The sequence below is a fragment of the Cylas formicarius genome, unplaced genomic scaffold (assembly GCF_029955315.1).
Source record: "Cylas formicarius isolate icCylForm1 unplaced genomic scaffold, icCylForm1.1 PGA_scaffold_7__23_contigs__length_41026272, whole genome shotgun sequence".
Taxonomy (NCBI): Eukaryota; Metazoa; Arthropoda; class Insecta; order Coleoptera; family Brentidae; genus Cylas; species Cylas formicarius.
Genome location: NW_026844352.1, coordinates 22,582,447 through 22,601,910, shown reverse-complemented (window position 1 = coordinate 22,601,910; position 19,464 = coordinate 22,582,447). Strand labels below are relative to the sequence as shown.

Here is a 19,464-nt window from a genome sequence, read left to right as displayed (position 1 = left end):
ATAAATGTCCAATAAACGGCATCTGTTATACGCTTTTAGTTAGTTAGCAGCCTTTAAAGAAATATGAATACTTTAACAATGCAAATGAAAATAAATAAGGTGTAAATAATTAAAAAAATAAAATAAAAATAAGCGATTAGCAGAATATAGTAAAAGCTATTCACCACTATTAAAAAGTTAATTACAAATAAAAATACTACAAATCCAAAGATAAAACCAATAACTAATAAAACAAACAATAATGACACATACAAATCTATAATTGGTTGGAAATAGTATACCTAATTAATCCTTAGCAACGTATTCGATTTGCTTTTGACGGATTTTCCGTTCCGGATAGCCGTTTCTTCAGTTCTGTAGTATCTCTATCAAAAGACTTTTCGACTCCCATTGCGAGAAAGCACTGCCTTCTATAAAAGGAAGCACACCTCCCAGACGAAATCAGTGAAAAACTGAATCCAGAACATGATGAAATATAAATTATGAGCTGATTTACTATACATTATAAAAAAGTTATTAGTGGATTGTGTGGATATTGTGGATTCAAGTGTTATTTTTATTATTTTTTTAATTTATTTGTTTACAATTGAACATTCAATTCAGGTATATTACATTAAAGAGTGTCTAGTTTTCCCGCGCTTTTCGCGGCATCTTATGTATTTAACTAAAAAGAAACCGAGACATGTTTATATTGTTATTAAAAGAATGAACACTGCGAGCCAATTCTAGCGTTTTCGATACTTTAGTCATGGATTGGAGGTAACCGCATTTTTTCGGTAAAAAAAAGCACCGATGTTATATTGAAGTTTCTTTCTTTCTTTCAAATACAGGCAAGTAACTAGAAATGCCGACGATAGATTAAATAATAAAACATATATCGGGTGTTCTATTTAAATAGTACAAGTTTGTCTAGAAATACCACTTTATACCAAAAAACTCAAAACCTGTACATTACAAATGACCAGTGTAATTTCTTTAATATTCATCTACTTATAAAATGTTAAAAATACATTAAGTGTCTCAAATTGAAAGGTTGTCTGATATTAGCTGCAAAACGTAGCTTTATCCTAATTTTCAGGGTAATGAAAAACATCTACATTTTATATATAACTTTAAAATATGTGTTGTTGGCGGTTGGAGTTTCAAAATGCTTCTTTCTTTAACAAAAATATAGATAAATAAATACAAATAAATAGGCTATAATTACAACCTTTCATATAATCGTTAGTTTTGCTTAGTTTATTTTAGCTTAGTTTTCTATTTATTCGAAAATATCGGGCAAATGAACTAGACTTTTAGGTTATCAATAAGAAAAAACTTGAATATCTTCCACCATTCCCTTCGCAAATTGAACTTTATAATTCTTCAATTGAGGGGTTGGTTAAAAAATTCTTATTAGAAAAAGGGCCATGAAATGACAGGTTCTCCTAATCCCCTAGTAGCATAATAGATTTATTTGTCAGCAGAGTCAGATTGAAATTACATCTACTCCTTTTTTGGATCATTGACTATGTCAAAGTCGATATTATCTACTGAGTTCATAGAACAAAAAAGCAAGGATCAAAAATTCTTTGACCATTTTCAAACAACATTTCTCGAAAAAAGGTAAATTCGCTAGGCCAGCGAACCAGTCATCAAATCAAGCAGTTCCAGATATTATACGAGTGACGACTTGGATTCCTCTTTTTTATTTCATTGCCTCAGTTCCGGCAAGAATATTCGTAGGAGGAACATAAATCAAATTATAACCTTAATCGTATTGATGGGAGCAAAAGATAGGAGGGTTTTTAAAAGTCTCGTACCGTGGGTGGCCAGAACGAAATAACTGATCGATTTATATATTTTCTAACTCGCTGTAGTTACGTTACGGTATCGTATCTAACCACACCCAATCAAAATTAAATTTTAATCGTAGATAAACATTAATGTTTTTAATTGTCAGTCAAGTTCATAAATTGCGTAGCATTAGAAGTATATATGAGCATTTAAAACTTTACACGCTAAATTTGAGTTAAATCAGAAATGTGAACATCATTTAGTATAGAACGTACGTCATTATAAGTTAACGTCATAAAGTTTTCTACAGAATCTATGTTATAAAAATATTTCTCTCGGGCAAGTAATTTCGATATTGTTTGTATTTCCAATAAAATTAAAAGTTTGGTTAGTCTTTAAATATAACGTAAAACCTTTTTAATAAATTGCACGCAATAAAAACGTCTATAACCTGTCGGTCTAACTGCTTAATAGCATTATCAAGATCGGGACTGCTAGTTTTTTATATAGGCACTTTATTTTAATTAGGTCACTCAATTGGACGTTATTTAAGGCAATTGCTATTGAAATGTTCTGAGTGTGGCGACACGTAAAGGGCAGTATATCCATCCATTCTCAATTTTTTCGACTTTAACAATTTGATTGCGCTTAATATAGAATAACACATTAAGATATATATGTGTCGTACAGGGTGGCAAAGTCTGTAATTTTTTTGCGGTTTTAAGTTTCCTTCTACACTTTTTAAAAATCGGTGCACTTACTATGTTTCAAAAATTCAGTACCTTGTGGTATATTTTTCTTCTACATTTTTTGTCATAGAAAATATTTATTTGGCATTTATGCCGCAATAAGTACAAGAGGAGGGTAAATTTTTAATAATATCCCCAAAACCATATCATCCTCTGCGTACTGAAAAACGTTTAATAACCTTAAATATTGACAAGTGTACCAGAGGTATCCATTTTCAAAATTGTAGGATACTTAAAATAACTCAAAAAATCGACTACTATAACGATGTTTTTTAAAAAATTCATTCGTTCTAATTTTACGATGACAATAAATTCATGAAATAATCGATGAATTTTTACATGACGAAGCATATTGATTTTACACTGAGAACCAATTTTGTCAATTTCTTTGACGTTTCAAAATGTCATCTACAGTTCCACAAACTCATAGTATTTTGAGGTTATATTTGACTGGAACAATGCATATTCAAAATAGTCCATATTTAGTTCACATTGTTATACCCCAGTCTATTGAACACAAAAATTAAAATTGTACAAGAATTATAAAAAAAGAGCTACCCTTGCCCTAATATCATTGCTGCTAATAATTTTGGCTGGAAAACAAGAATAAAGGGTGTTTAAAATTGGTCAAAAATGAGAAAAATATATATAACCGTGCTTTTTATGTGGAATTTATGTGTAAAGGAAAGATGTTACTTATGCCTTCAAAAGTTAACAAAAGCGTTACATAAATTTGTATTTGTATTGTATTCCCATTTTTGTTAACTCTGTAGCATGTAGATTACATCGCAGAAAACATGCATTGGAAATACTATATTGATTATGCTTTATTTTTTGAAAATATTTACTGGTGCGTGAATGCACCACTGGTTTTATCTGTGAAACAAAACTTTGTTATTGCAAGTCTACACAAGTCAGCGCATGTAGAAGAAACATGCAACAATTAACGTGTTCTTTAGTATTAGTTTGTGCCTTGTGCCTTGCACCTATATCCGATGAATTTAGATCATATGATGAACTAAAAAATAGGCTTTCTGGAAAAACTCCGCTTGAAATATATTTTTTTTTTGATGACGAAGTGATTGATTTGATTTTAAAATTTTCGGTAAAATATGCTCAATATAATAACCACCATGAATTCTCTTTGCCAAAAAATGAACTTTTAAATTTTGTAGACATTGTATTGTTCTCGGGTTATCATTCCTTGCCACATATTTAGCATTATCTACCTACTGATGAAGACAAAGGATTTGATCTTATAAAAAAATGTATGAGCCGCAATAGATGCCAATTGATAAAGCAAAACTTGCACCTATCTGACAATAATCTGTTAGATAAAAATGGTAAATTTTCAAAAGTTACACCCTTCTTTGATGTAATAAATACAAAAATCTTCAGTTTGGTATATTTTCGTTCAACTTATCCATAGATGAACAAATGGTACCTTACTTTGGCCGCCATTCCTGCAAAATGTTTATAAAGGGGTACGCTTCGGTGCCTTTGTTCATCTGATGGGTACCTATTTCATTCACTTCCAAAATTAAGCTCATTCTGACCTTGGTCTTGGCGGTGACGTCATCATGAGTCTACTTTGTGTTGTAGATAAGCCAGTAAATCACCAAATTTTTTTGCATTTTTTTTTCATCATTCAAACTATTTGTACATTTAAAAACTAATAGTTATTTGGCCACCGGTACTATCCGAGAAAAAAGAACAAATACATGTCCAATGGACAATTGTAAATCATTTGGAAAAAAAGACCGCGGATCCTATCTTTCGGCATATGAATCTGGATCGAAAATTTATATTGTCTGTTGGCACGACAATTCAGTTGTAACTGTGGCAAGTAATGTTTCTAGTCCTGTCCAAAATGTAAAACCCTATAATAGAAAAGAACAAAAAGATGTAAATATACCCCAACCTTATCCAATTGCCAAATACAATAGATATATGTGCGGGGTAGATTTACATGACAACGGAATTGCTAATTACAGGTGCCAGGTATTTGGAAAACAATGGTGGTGGCCTTTATTTTGTAACTCACTGGATAATTTAGTAGTGAATGCATGATATGATAATCAAGGTCACCTCATGATTGTTCATGCTAATAAAGCGCGAAGGTGATGTAGAATCTGCCACATCCATACAATTTACGTTTGTAATAAGTGTAATGTGCATTTACATACTTCATGCTTTGTAAAATATCACCAAATATGAAACCGGGTGTTACCGGTCGGACGCTCACGCACCCTAAAATATTGTGTTTTTTTGTATCAAATTAGGTTCTATTTGGAAAACAATCTACTTTTAGTTGTTTTCTCTCAAATTTAAACTTTCTTTTGTATATTTATGTATGAATTATATGTTACATCTTATTGGCCCCAAAACAATATTTAATGATTTTTCCCAGTGTATTCTTAAGTGCAACAAAATAAATATTTTCAGAGCAAAAAAGCATTTTTTTAATTTTTTTTATGCTTGGGATAATATGGGTTAAATAGTTTTGGTAATTTTTTTAACTAAAACGAAAAATACTAGGGACCACACTTTCAGAACCAGTGAAGTCGCAACTACTACCGTCTATTCCCTTAAAAAATTATTTTCGAGGTAAGGATTCCTAGCAAGTAGTTACGCCCTGCCGATGAACGAACGTGGTGCTTTTACGATTGATAACACTAATTCTCATTCAAATCATCCCTCCCATTAATGGCGTATAATAGAATACATCGGTAAATTACCGTTCTGGTTCCGATGATGACAATAAGGGTCCCGAATATATTAGAGGCATTTTATTGATTGATTACCCTGCTGGCCTCTGCTAGATGCGCTTTAATCCATATCACTCACAAACAGTGACATACCGTTATTATTCTATTAAGTAAACTGTCTTTGAGGCTCCTTCGACGTGTTTCGGTGCATTATACCCCATAGGAGATGAAAAACTCGATTCCAATGCACACTGACGGGACAATGATTCCATGTCTGTGATAATCTATTTTTAAATAATTTACGAATAACTGGTTCATTCTTTACTACCGATTGTTAATAATTGCTAGCTTCTAAACAATGAATTTTAAGCATGTTGTTAAAATGAACTTCTTTATTCTTAGTTTGTGATTTATAAACTGTTTGGAAACCTACAGCTAATAATAATAAGAAACGGATTGTGAATGGTGAAGTAGTCCCGTTTCTATTTTGTTTTATATGTGGGGGCTTTCAATTATTATATCCTCTTATGTTTAATTTAGAACACAAAGTTCGCATTTGAAAATTAATTCCATTAGCGCGATTTTGCGCATTAAATAAAAATGAAACTGCCATTGCTAATTCCTATGAAAGAATTAACATCTAACGTTAATGGTTTTGTCGTTAAGGGCTTACTTATTTTCTTAAGAATAATTTTATTTCAAACATGTCAAAAAAATACAAATTATGCTATTTACTTCCCCTGGAAGGTACAATTTTTTGTGCGATATTAAAATTCAATTACCAACTGCAAACCCGAATGATTCTTGGAATATTTCTCATGACACAAAAATATGCGTTATATACACAGGTTGGCCTAAGAATATTCCGCTACTAATATTTATAAAATCAATTTATGTATACCAGATATACCTGTATTAATACACAGAATTATGAATATTCTGAGAATAATCAGTGGTTTAGACATTCGTTAAGAATCATTCCAGTAATGCTTAATGCTGTTTATCATAGGAATTATATTATCAAAATAATATATATTTAACTAATCAATCAATTAGTGGGATCATATGAAATTGTTGGGAGCGAAGTTTGCTAATTGCTTTAATAAGATCCTTATTTTTTTTACCTATTATTATTATTTTTAAACAAATTTTTCATTGGTATTTTTAATTTGTAGGTACAAAAATATTTTATTTTAAAACAATAAACTGAGAACTGTTACGTTGATGAAAACTGGTGTAACTTTGCCAATATTTAACGAACATTCCGAATATTCTAGAAAATGACAATAGAACCTTGTATAGTCATAAAATATTTCATCAACAGAAATTTGTTCGAAAAACATGGATTATACAACATTCCAAGTGGATTTGTGCTATCTGGGTAGAAAATGGAAATTTACAAATTAAACGAAAACTTAGGTGTACTAACGCATTTGTGTTAAATAATTTAATTATTTGATTTTAATTGATTTGAATTAATCTAGTTAATTGAATTTAATTAATTAATAAATTAAATTCAATTTTAAAATAGGAAAAAACTGTCTGAGGCATACATCCTTTTTTAAAGTTGAAGAGCACAAAAGTAAATACTCGTTTTAATTTCTGTATTTAAGATTATGAAATAGTTTTTACCAACGTACTTTAAGTGTTTCCACACCACAGTGCTTTTCCAAGGAAGAAAAACATTCTGGGAATGCACTCAATCTCATTTGTGAATCAAGTTTTAGCTTTTAGTAAATAAATTAACGTCCATTTGTTGGAATTACAAAGCCTCCGTCCTAAAGATATTATTATTCTACCAATAATGAAGTTTATACTCTTATTATTACAGCTAGTTGCCTGATTATTATTGTCGTATTCGGCTTTTGTATGTAAGTGTATTAGTTTGCATTGGTGTTTTTTCAGAAACATTTCAATAAAAACTGTTATTATTATTGGTTACAAAAGCAGAAAAAAATCAGTTGGTGGCAAACATGTATGTTAAAAAAAAATAAGAAAATTTGCAAGTTTTCTAGGTAGTTGCTAGTATGTCAATCAAGAAGTAACAGTTAAATGCCATCAACATTAGCTTGCTGGAACCAACCTAATAAGACTCAGACTCTTAAATGACGTTGGTTTAAGCCTTTTAACATTTTAGGTGTTAGGTAAAAAAAAATTGTCTCGATCTCAAAATAAGTAAATTATTTCGATTTGAATGTTCCAATACTACGAACTCGATGGCGGCTATTAGAAATTTATGCTCACGTCATCTAAATGATAAAATTCCAGACGCACGCAAAAATTAATTTTCTTGAACCACCTGCCACCCCCGCCGCTGCTATCAAAACACAAACTCATTCAATTCCACCCTCTCATGCGGTTGCCAAATATGGATCACCCCTCCCTCCGAAAAGGGTCGTATATTTCGCTCCATCCGAGTCTCTCACCCCCCTGAAACGCTTTCAGCCAAAATGTTTAACTTCAGGCTCAGACCTTCAGCCAGTTCAGTCGATTCAGTCAGTCGCCGTTTGGAATCGGACGCGGTAGAAGCTGCCGCCCGCGCCTTCGATTGTTTCACAAGCGCCAGCGCGCGAGTGCGTTTTTCGATTGTTTGTCAACGCGATACAAATCTGGCATGTACGGAGGATACTAACTGGTGATTTCCTGCATCATATGTGAATTGAATAAATAAATGTGGTTGTGGATTAACTAAGCGAGTGTCCGTTAGGCTCTTTGTCGGCTGTTAGGACCTTACTCGAACCGTGGGTAAATATTTTTTTCCCGATTGGTTTCTCCTGTTTAGGAATTAAGCGCATCTGTGGGGTTATTGTTTCACTAATTAGATGAACACAAAGTGTTTTTGTTTCGAGTCGACGTGAGGTTGATATACGCGTGGGAAATGTGGACTTGGTACAACTGGTAAACAAGTTTGCCATTTTCGAAAAGCTCCATGTGTCAGTTGGCATGTTAGCATTTAAACATGGAGATATACCAACATTCCAAAATGTCGTGTCTTGTGAAATACCACACTTCTTTCTTTTTCTTAGACTTCTTATATAAATCTGTTAGTATGTGTTTAAATGGGAGTTTTCCAAAGGTACTAATTTGACCTACTGGAATATTTTTAATTGTTGGTGTAAGTTCACTAATGATTTTTTTGAGTTTACCCAGAAATGGCCTAACTAACGGTATCAATAATGTATCTCAAGACCGACGTTTCTTCTTTTTTGGTACGTCTACCTCGTGGCGCTGCAACAAATCGTTCCAAATTAGACTTAGACCATTTTGATTGGTATCTTAGGTATCGCGACAGTATTTCACTTAAAAAATGAAAACTGAAAGTTTCGTTTAGTTTAGGGGATTTGGAGCAGGATTATCCTGTAGGCTTGTGTTGAAAATCCCCTACAGCAGGAAAGTCGCGTGTATTCCTGAAAGCCAATTTTGTCTAATAAATCGCGGAAATCACTAAGTGAAAAACCATGGACTTGCATCGATATCCACAAACATCTAGAGATATCTGAGTCCGAGCACACAGTGATCTATGGAAATCCAAAAAATCCATTAAAACTGTACCTAGAAATGTTTATTTCACTTTGGGTGTATGCAAGTTCATCCAAATTAAGTATTCATTGCTTTTCTAGATCACACAGTGTACTGAATTAGCACACTTGCTGTTTATTTTCTATCGATTAAGAATTCATAGAAAAATAAAAGAATAATTAATTCAACAGAGAGTTTTGCTCTTCATTTTCGCTCAGGTTCTCGCGTAAGTAAAAATTAACTTTTCTGCTTTACTTAATTTTTGATATTTGGCGATAACATTTAGCAGAAGTTACTGTTTTCTATTAGAGCTTTAAAATAGGTCAAATTCTGTTCAGTAAAAGAAGACCAACTTGACTCAAAATGGTTTATTGAGAAACTTGTACAAAACTATTAATGCAAAATGGATGGCAGTAATGGCAAAATAGATAAAAATCACCCCAGAATTCCAATATGTCCGCGATTCTCACATGTGGGAGATCTGGAGCCCTTCTTGGTGGTAAGCAAGTGGAGATATTCTTATTTTTGAAATTCTTGGCTCTACAAAGGTTACTAAAGTTAAAAAGTACATTAAAGCAAAAAGTTCAAAATTGCTAATAAGATAAAACAAAATTGATGATGGTATTGTAAACATAAAACTAGCTAACTAATCCATCATAAACCTTCGAAACTTCGGCGTGGAGGTCATTTTTCCTTTGTTTTCTTTAAACCACATGCTACGAACGCGATATAATACGTCCTAATTAAATTTGGTAAAATGGTAAAATGATTTTGCTGTAGAAATGTATCGATTATGTGCTTATATGTATGCAAGGTTTTGTTTCTAAAGTTCCTAAGTCGTTTTGCGTTGTACATATACACGTATTAATTCAGTTGCCATTGTACAACAAATTAAAATCACCTTAAAAATGTTATACTAACAAAAATAGGAATTAAACTAAATATTTTTATTCAACCGTAGTTCAAACATTTTTCAAATACTTTGAGAGCTTATCAATCCTATCCTTAAAAATGTTACCGAATAATTATCCCTAAAGATGACAAGCTGATGGAACCTAGTTATATTATAAAATTAACGAAAAATAAAATCATTGAAAAAAAACAATTAAATTGATGATTTTGAGAAAAGAATTTGTAAATTTTTTTGGAATCTTGAAATATACGGGTATAAAAATAAAACCTAAAACCTGAAGTTCAGTTTTCCGTCGTATTTCCGGAAGTAGTAAAGAATTGAAATTGAAATTCAATTTCTGGACGGCATATTATTGAGCCCACAGTTATGCCCTATTGTGGTCTCCTTGTTTTTCTTATCGTTTTCGAAATTTCAATAGCAAAACCCGATATTCACGGGTTATTACAATCTTATTAGTATGTATATACTATTATTATACATATTCTTACGATGCAAGTTTTAAATAATCAGTTATTCCAGAAGGCGCATTGAAAGTTTGAAGGTTTACGTTATAAGATCTGTAACGCAAAGACTCCATTTTATAAACCTATTGAAGTTTTATTTAAAAATAAACTTAATACGGTCATTGTTTTTTTTTATTAATACGCAAATCGGTTAACCATATTATGAACAATTTTATAGGGCACAAATTAACAAGTTATTTGCTATACAGTTTTTTGATAATATAGTTACGCAAAACGCATATATCATTTTTGAATTTTAACGAATTACCAAGATTAATTATTTTTGGGAAAAATATTTTGCCTGGTAGAAAAGAGCTTTAAAATTATAAAAAATATTTTGTCGGTCCAGTTCAAATGCTAAACATAATTTATTTACACGAGAACCTATTATTATTTACTATTCTAGTTCTATTGGACCATCGATTGTATTAATATTCGAAAGCCGAATTTAAATCCAACTTGCATAACTTAGTTACTTATTCCAACATTCCGCAAACTTATGTTGAGAAGATAGAATCTTACGAGTATATGGGATGCAGCTCTTATATTGACTTATATCTTTTATTCGCGAGCTTATTTACCGCGTAAATTATTTTAATAGAAAGCAACTCAAAAATGATTTGAACCAATTTTCCTCTAAACGGCTCATATTAAAAAATTACTTGAATATATAAGAAATATATAATTGGTGACCTCGTCTGTGATAAAAAACTTTTAAAAAATTTATCGTACCCTCATTTCAATTTTCTCTTGCTTCAATTTTACGTAATTAAGGTTTATTAAAAGTGGAGCGAGGTACCATTTTGAATTTAAATGTTATGTTATTCCTTGAGAAAGGTCAGTGTATGTGCAGCTTTTTTTATATAACTGTAATACAGAGTGAGAAGAAAAAAGACACGTTACAAACCATAAAGCATAATCATAACACCAGGCACAAAGTACTTACATGTTACCTCCCTCGAATGAACACCTCATTAGGACAAAGATTCTTTTTGTAGCTTAAAAGGTACGACAAAAAAAATTAAATTCTCGAATGTGTCAAACTATCCCAAACAATTATAAAAACACTTAACCAAGAAAACGTATCCAGAACTAGACTAAACTGTACGTGATCATGACAAACCAATGGCTAATAAATTTAATACAATCGCATTCCAAAACAAGCTTGTTATTACAACATAATTTTATCACTCATTCGCTAGCTTATTAAACTACGTTTTCTGTTTCATTTCATTTTAGTTTTTCATTCAATTTATTACCGTCCGATTTTTTATTACCCTTTTGACTTTTCCAATTTGTATTGATTTTTCCATATTTAATTGCATGTATAATTGAGCTAGGTATTCGTTATGTTTCATTAACACTGTTTACTTTCCATAATTATATATGACCTATAAGTTTAATTCTCACCACAAGAAGTATTTCTTTGGTGTTATTTTAGTCTATTTATCAAATAATCGTAATTATTTTACTCCCACTTCTACTAAATAATCTTTTGTTTTATTTTTTTTAGCGTTGGCGAATAGCGAATAGCGTTATATTGTAGTAGTGATATTGTGGCTGATATTGATTGATAAATAAACTTATTATTATATTAATATTATTATGACTATTTTCGGATACAGAATTATAATCGTGATGAAACTTTGCTTCTTGAGTATATAAGAAACCCAAGTTGTTAGCGAAGGTGTACACAAGTTTGGTGTAATCAATTTCTGTAAGATAGTGTGTGTCAAAGTCAACCTTTTTGGAAAATAAATGTGGGAGTAGACATCATTTACATTAAGACAACCAGTACACGCCATTTCCATAGTACTTACTTGGCGACAGCGTTCGCTTCAAAATAGACCAAATAAAACGCAAAAAAGGAATTTATACATATGTCGACATTGTTCCTAAGCCGTGTCTCATTTAATTCCCGAGCTGAAGCTGCAATAAATCTGTTCTCGGCGACTTTGCTAAGAAATAACGCAGTTTCTTTGAAGTCTGCGTTTTTGCTTTGAATGGGCATTGTGACTTTAAACATGCGAAGGACTGGACTGCATTTTACGTGGCTTGATACTGCGCCTTGTGTTCGTATTTAGCGATAGCGGTATGCAGAAACTCTATTTTCATAGAAATTTTTGGGTTAATGTACTTCGACAGCTTTGAGCTAGAAATTTCCGTATATAAAGTGATAACACATCGAGATAATATCGTTGTTTATATTTGCTTTGAATTTAAAATAGTTAAACATGCATTGAGCATATTTAATTGATACTCAGTCGAAAATCTAAGGATTAGATTAGGATTAAATAACATCTATTATAGAAGCAATCTCGAAAGCAGAGGAAGTAAATTCGCAATTCTTCCGGTACAGCACCACACACTTATTTACATAAAGTTTTATGCCATTACAATTCTTGCGATGACAGTGTTTACGTGATTGCATGAATTATTTTCCATACTTTTTTAACTGGCGAAAAATCTTATTCCTAAATCGATCAAGAACCATTAACTATATTTTTTTCTGTTACTAAGATTTATTATCACTGATATTGGCGTTTTTTACACTTCTCTGTGACCAAAAAGGATTAACGACAATATTTGGCGACAAAAACGGCAAGTCCAAGGTACGGCAGTACGGAGATGGTTTCGCGTTTGCTTCTGACCCGTACCAGAAAAACAGGATTTTTTGGATTTTTATAGATTGAAGAATACTTGCCTATAGATCATAATAGAAGAAAGTTAAAAAACATTTTTGTTTAAGACAAAATACGTCGAATAAGATCGCATTTTTTGGTGTTATCGCACCAAACGGCTGGTAAAATCTTATTTTTGGTGCGCCACTATCCAACAAAAATTGCAAAACTTGCAATATGTTTCAAAATAATCTAGTTAAAATGCCGTTGCATCTATGGGCGAATGAAAACAAGATTGCTTTCGAAGGATCGTAGCTGGGCGGGGCAAGTTCGTAGCGCGAAGCAGCTTTGCATTTTGAAAAGAGGCCGCTTCGCTTGTGTCATAGAGAGACGCATTGTTTTTCTATCGTGCTCCTGCGTACCACTATGGAACTTTTGCAAAATCATATATTGTATACACACCCTGTATAAATCGTCTTTTACTTGTCGCCAAAGTCACGACAAACTTCGATAAATATAAAAAAATGTACAAGTGATAACGACTTCCAATTATATTATTCCAAGTATCTCGCCCACCCTGTATAATAGACGAAACCTGAAACTCTCTCTCTCTCTCTCTCTCTCGACACAATATGTAAATAGGTACTATTATTACACATGTTCTTCCGGTATAAGTTTTAAATAATCAGTTATTCCAGAAAGTGCGTTGAAAGTTTGATGGCCATTATAATAAGGTCTGTAACGCAAAAAGACTCCATTTTATAAACCTATTGAAGTTTTATTTAAAAATAAACTAAATTTTACGCAAATCAGTTGACCATATTATGAACAATTTTATAGGGCACAAATTAACAAATTTAGAGTTTTTTCATAATATACTTACGCAAAGCATATATCGTTTTTGCATTTTCATGAATTACCAAGATTAGTTATTTTTGGGAAAAACATTTTGCCTGGTAAAAAACGAGCTTGAAAAAAATGTTTTTTCTTTCCAGTTCAAGTGCTAAACATAATTTATTTACACAAGAACCTATTATTATTTACTAATCTAGTTCTATTGGACCATCGAATTGTATTAATATCAGAAAGTCGAATTTAAATCAAATTTGTATAACTTAGTTACTTATTCCACCATTCCGCAAACTTATGTTGAGAAGATAAAAACATATTTTTCTGGAAGCCAAAATTTCCAAAAAAGAAATTCAATTTTTTTTTTAAATGCTTGGTAAAATTTTATTGCACCCAATGTCTATTGTTTAAATGTAGACATGGACCTTTACTTCTCTGCCAAATTCGAAATTGATATCTGCTAATTTACGACATTTAATACATTTCTTATTTAGCATCGAATATGGGGAACACCCTGTACAATAGGTGAAAATCTTAAATACAAAAGTTTTTGTTGTCTATGCGGGCTATATCGCAATGTAAAAGAAAGTGACATCCGTATCATAGTCTTTCAGTTATAACCAAATTTCAATAATGAGGACTCATTTTTCAGGTTTTTTGAATTTGCAGCGCACTCTGTTTTTTTTTGGAAAAATTGTTAAGAATACAAGTTTATGGAGCCGTATCTTCTACATCCTCTGGTTCAAGAATTTTTTTGGTCTCGTAAACGGTTTTTGAAAAATGTTTTTTTTTGTAGACCCTTCACACCGACTCCCAGCCACCGCATTTTCAAGTCGATTGCTTCAAATTTCGGACGCTTATCGTGTTTCATAGCATTGCTCAAAAGGCAGTCGAAAATCGAGGCCATTTTTTGTAAGCTTAGTAGAGGGTTAAATAGGAGGCAAATTTCAATTTTGTATCTCCAATGGTTCAAAAGTTATTCAGAAAAAAACAAAAGACGAGAACGGAGAACGGATAAACAAAGAAAAAAGGAGATTTGTTTAATAAATGGCCCCAGGTTTTCAAAACAGTTCACCTACTAAAATTGTGTCCTAATTTTTATTGTCAACCGGTCAAATTTTGACACTACCCTATCTATCTAGTAATGGACAAGCTGAGAACTCAGTTAAAACATTTAAGATAGTTTTAAAAAAGGCGATTTTAGAAAAAAAAAACGCTCTGGCAAGTTTTTAAGGAAGTTTCTTGGCGATTGCAGAAATTGAAAATTAAAAAATTATAAAACCCAGTATATACTGATGGGGTAGGCGGCGAAGTAATCAATAAAGAAGGTTCCGTTATTTTGGTTAGTTATCTGGGATGTTAATGGCTAAATTTCTGGACATCACTCTGACCAAATTCGACCAATAGCGGATATTTTTGAAAATAGAGAAAAATTACTCTTATCCGATATGTGCCGTGGAACGAATTAGGGCAAATTTTTGTTTTACCTGGACGTTTCTGCCAAAACTCGGTATAAGCCTATTCATACATCAACCTATGTTTGATTATTCCCTTAAATTGTAAGTAGGAACCCATCTAATCAACATTTATTTTGCACCGATTTTAAAGTGATACCTCGTAAATTACCACACCAGCACTACACTAATTTCTTTATAATATCCGAAGATTTTGTGCCTTCCTCAAAATTTCGAAAACTTCCAAGTCGCCAGGACTTTAACAGAGAAAGGAATCAGTTGTCGAAATACAATATCGAGCCAGACAATGCCAGAATTAGTAGTCGTAGTGTCTCACCAAAATAAATTCGTTTAGTGTTTTTATTTAAAACGTAGAACATACGTTCTCGTTTCCTAATGATAAGAAGTTAATTTAACGTAATTAACTACTGGGTAAGAGACTATGCAAACCGTACTTACTGCCCACGCAATTTTATTTGCATATAATGTCGTCTTTATATTGCAACTAATTTCTGCATTAGAATAACGAACAGTTTCCGTGCTAGGCACATTTTATTTTTTTAATTTTTAGCAAAAATTTCTTGATATAGTTGAATCGCAAAACTTTGGAATGATAAACTCTCTACCAAATTCCGTTTACCCGCTATTAATTTGAATAAGTTAAAAAACAGCAAAAAAACAGTAAAAATAAAAGAGACGCGTGAGGCAAATGCAAGATGCAACGTAATACAGAAATGTTTGCGAATGTGACAAGAAGGTTATGACGGTTTACTAAAGAAACTGGAGATGCTGATTAAAAAACAAGATACGATTCATCATTCATTCATCATCTGACATACTTACTGTTACTTTAAAATAACTTCCGTTCAAATTAAAACTAATTTAAAACTCAAACTAAAAAAATATGTATTATTATATTACAAGATATTATAATACTATTTGCACATTCTTAACAGTTCCTTGACCTGACTTCTTTCTTATTTCTCGTATTTTCGCTGTTTATTTGACTTCTTAAATTCTAGTTAGGTAATTCCTAAAGCACTCGTTATTTCTTGTAGTTCCCTCGTCTTATTTCTATCTCATACAAACACGATTACACAACTTCCGACGCATTTCTTTTTTTTATGTGGAGGGAATGGAAGCCATGTTTCTCAAAATTCACGTCACTAAATAAAAAAAATCTCTTCAATCTCACAAATCACTCTATGAACTGTGTTCACTGCCTCCCATGGTCTAGTTAGATCATAAAACAACTCTGGCTAGAGTGCTTTCACAGCTCTGGCGAGTGCAAATGTACATGGAAAGTAATTAGTGTACACATTTACAAAACTTGGGTACTTTACATTGTTCACCGATAAGAACTACAACCAAAAATAATTTTATAAATATAATAAAATATATTATTCAGAAGTTAAACATTGTGTATTTAAATTTCTAGGGGTAACCCTTGAAGAATATGCTTCGAATTTGGAATACTGTATATTAGTGGAGAAATAGGACTCGTTTAAGTGGGCTGTTTTTTAAGTTTCCAAAACCTTTGGGAGCTCCTCTACAATGTTTGTTTGCAAGCCCTGTAAAATTCGCCCGTAGATCCTCGGTAAGGAGTAAACTGGTTAAGTTGCTTTTTATGTGCTCATTAGGTGGGACAAAACACGATACGACCCACAAAGCCTCATTTGAATAAATTTTTGGTACGAGGAAGAAAGATAAATTACTTAATGGGATATTGCTTGCATATACATATTTAAAGCAAAGGACGCTCGCCTAGAGACATTTTGCTGTTACAAATTAAACTTATTCTCGATGTTGTTATCACGCATATATTCAAATCGTTTGAAAGTGAATCATTAAGTTTCAGACAAAAAACCGCAACTCTCTCTCCACACAGTTTACGATACTGTTTAAACCCAATTTTAATTTTTTACAAATTTTTCATTTACGGCTGACATTTTACCCACGAATACGACAAACCCTGTACATAATCCGAAAAATGCACCGAAGTAAAGGTTATAACCCCGAATCTCTCACGTTTCCTGGTCTAAGAATTTTTCCAATAGAGTAAATGGTTTTCGAGAAAATATTTATTTTCTGAAACTGTGCACTCCGTAGCAATAGCGATCTTCATATGGAATTAATTTTTCAAAAATCTCGAGCAGGGTTTTCTGGTTCTAGAATTTCGCCGACCGGGTAAACAGATTTTGAGAAAACATTTTTTTTTTCGGAAAGCGAAAGTAACCAAAAAATTTTTTTCAAAAATTTAAAGGAAAGCAATACTTCTCAAAAATTTAATTGCGCCCGTTTTCTACAGTTCAGATGTCGGTATGGATTTTTATTACTCTGCCAAATTTGAAGTCGATAGCTGCATTTTTGGGACACCTATTGCATTTTTTAATATAGGCACTGAATATCATGAACCCCCAGAACAATATGTGAAAACCTTAAATGCAAATGTTTTAGCTGTCCATACGGGCTATACGGCCATGTGAAAAAATAGGGACACTCAAGCATAGTCTTCTAATTATGATCAAGAATACAATTTTAAATTTTTGCGCATACCGGACACACTTTGTAAATTTTTTTGAAAAATGATCAGGAATAAAGGCTTATAACAATCGATCTCGCCGATCTTTTCGTTTAAGAATTTTTGTCGAGTAGATAAACGGTTTTCTTGGCCCTTGTAAATGCAATTTTAATTTAGTAAATTTAAATCGATAGCTTGAAATTTCATAGCACTATCCAAAAACACTCGAAAATCGAAAAAAAGGATGACCGCTGAGGTTCGCCCCCGACAATTTTTAGGCATCTCGTACAACCCATAGACTGTGAGAAAAGAGCAAAATTTAAAACGTCTAGCTCAAACCCGTAGCAAGTTAGGGTTGAAAATTTCCAGGAACAGAGAACGGACAGACAAAAAAAAATTTTTTGACACTGATTCGGGGGTTTGGGTAGACAATCAAGATAAATTTCGTGGTGACAAATGTCACTATAGTTTTGGTTCGTTGTTGCAATTCAGAAACTAAGTCTTTGTGCTTTTCAACCGAGCAACTATAGCTGGATATTAACAAACTCTGTTTTCAAAACTGTAATTAACCAAAGCAAATTATTCTAATTTGTTTCTTTTTTATTTCAGGTAAGTTGAAGCCTTGAGTTTCGTAATTTCAATCTCGGTAAGTTGATAATCACAACTTCGCCGCTTACGCCTATCGTACCTTCTTATTTGAGAAGATATTTCTGTAACAAAAAACTTTGTGTTTAAAAAAAAAGTCTGAACGCTGAGCGAATGTGTTGGTCCGAATTCCAAACAGTTGCTTGAGGTGCCGAAACTCACACTCTAGAAGTTCCGAAAGTTGCCAGAACTTTTTATAAAGTATCCCCCAACTACGAAACTTAGAAAAAAGTAACTGTACGGCGTTCCAGCTGTTTAAAACTTCGGCATTAGTTTGGAGAGGAACATGTGCATTGTATTGCGGGTGTAAAAATCCGGTTACGGAAAAATGTTTGGTGTGTTGTAGTATGTGGGTTCGAACACTCGGTCTTTGCTTTGTTTCGAAACTGAATTAAAAAGAAAATCGGTTAATTTTCCACACCAAATCTTATTTTGGTATTGTTGCTGTTAAATAGTCCGATAAAAAAGTTATATTGTATCTAGAGGTATCTAACAAATTAGAGAAGACACAATATTGAATTTGTATAGAATTTATATAGGAAAAATGTCGAGAAAATAATTTTTCAAACTTTCATTTAATCATGAAGTCATAATAAGTAAGATCACGTTAAGTGGACCCCATTTACCACTTAATCATATAAATTTAATCTATATATATTTTTTATGAGTACTTATGAAGGAAAATTGATCCCCCACACGATTTTTTAAAATTTTGATTTATACTTTTTTTTATAATGAAAATTTTAAGCACTTTTAATTAAAAAATGGAATCAAATCAACCGTAAGATACAAATTTATGATATTTTCAGCATCCATGGTAAAATATCTATACTTTAAGAATATATTAACTACTTAAAATTATTTGTTTATTTTCGTATTATTAACTAACTTTTAAGTTAACAAATGAATATTTAAATGATTTCTTCGTAAAAAAAAATCATGTTTTTTTATGGGTCACATGCTTTATCCGTTTAAGTTTAAGATTCTGGAAGAAAGTTTGACTGCTGTTTATTAGTGTAAACAAAAAGAATTTACTTATGAAAGCGCGCCGGGCGCCGAGCGCTGCGGAAGCGCCGCGCTGCCGAGCGTCTCGAACTGCATTTTAAGTTTTATCAGTGATAATTTAAAATAATAATATAAAATATTATTATAAAACATTTTTTTTTATTATTTATGTTATTTTAATATAATTGTTATTAATAAAAT

General features: G+C 32.0%; 1 protein-coding gene across 6 annotated transcripts in view; it reads left to right on the top strand.

Annotated features, from left to right (window-relative positions):
- Positions 1–19,464, top strand: part of LOC132704399 (teneurin-m) — a 582,182-nt gene that overhangs the window by 116,740 nt on the left and 445,978 nt on the right. For 4 of the 6 annotated variants that reach the window (XM_060674372.1, XM_060674370.1, XM_060674369.1 and 1 more), the window contains exon 1: positions 7,755–7,978. The exons of the other annotated variants lie outside the window; for them this stretch is intronic. The gene's annotated coding sequence lies outside the window, so the exon portion shown is untranslated. Of the gene's footprint in view, positions 1–7,754; positions 7,979–19,464 lie in introns of those variants that run through there. 6 annotated transcript variants of the gene reach the window in all.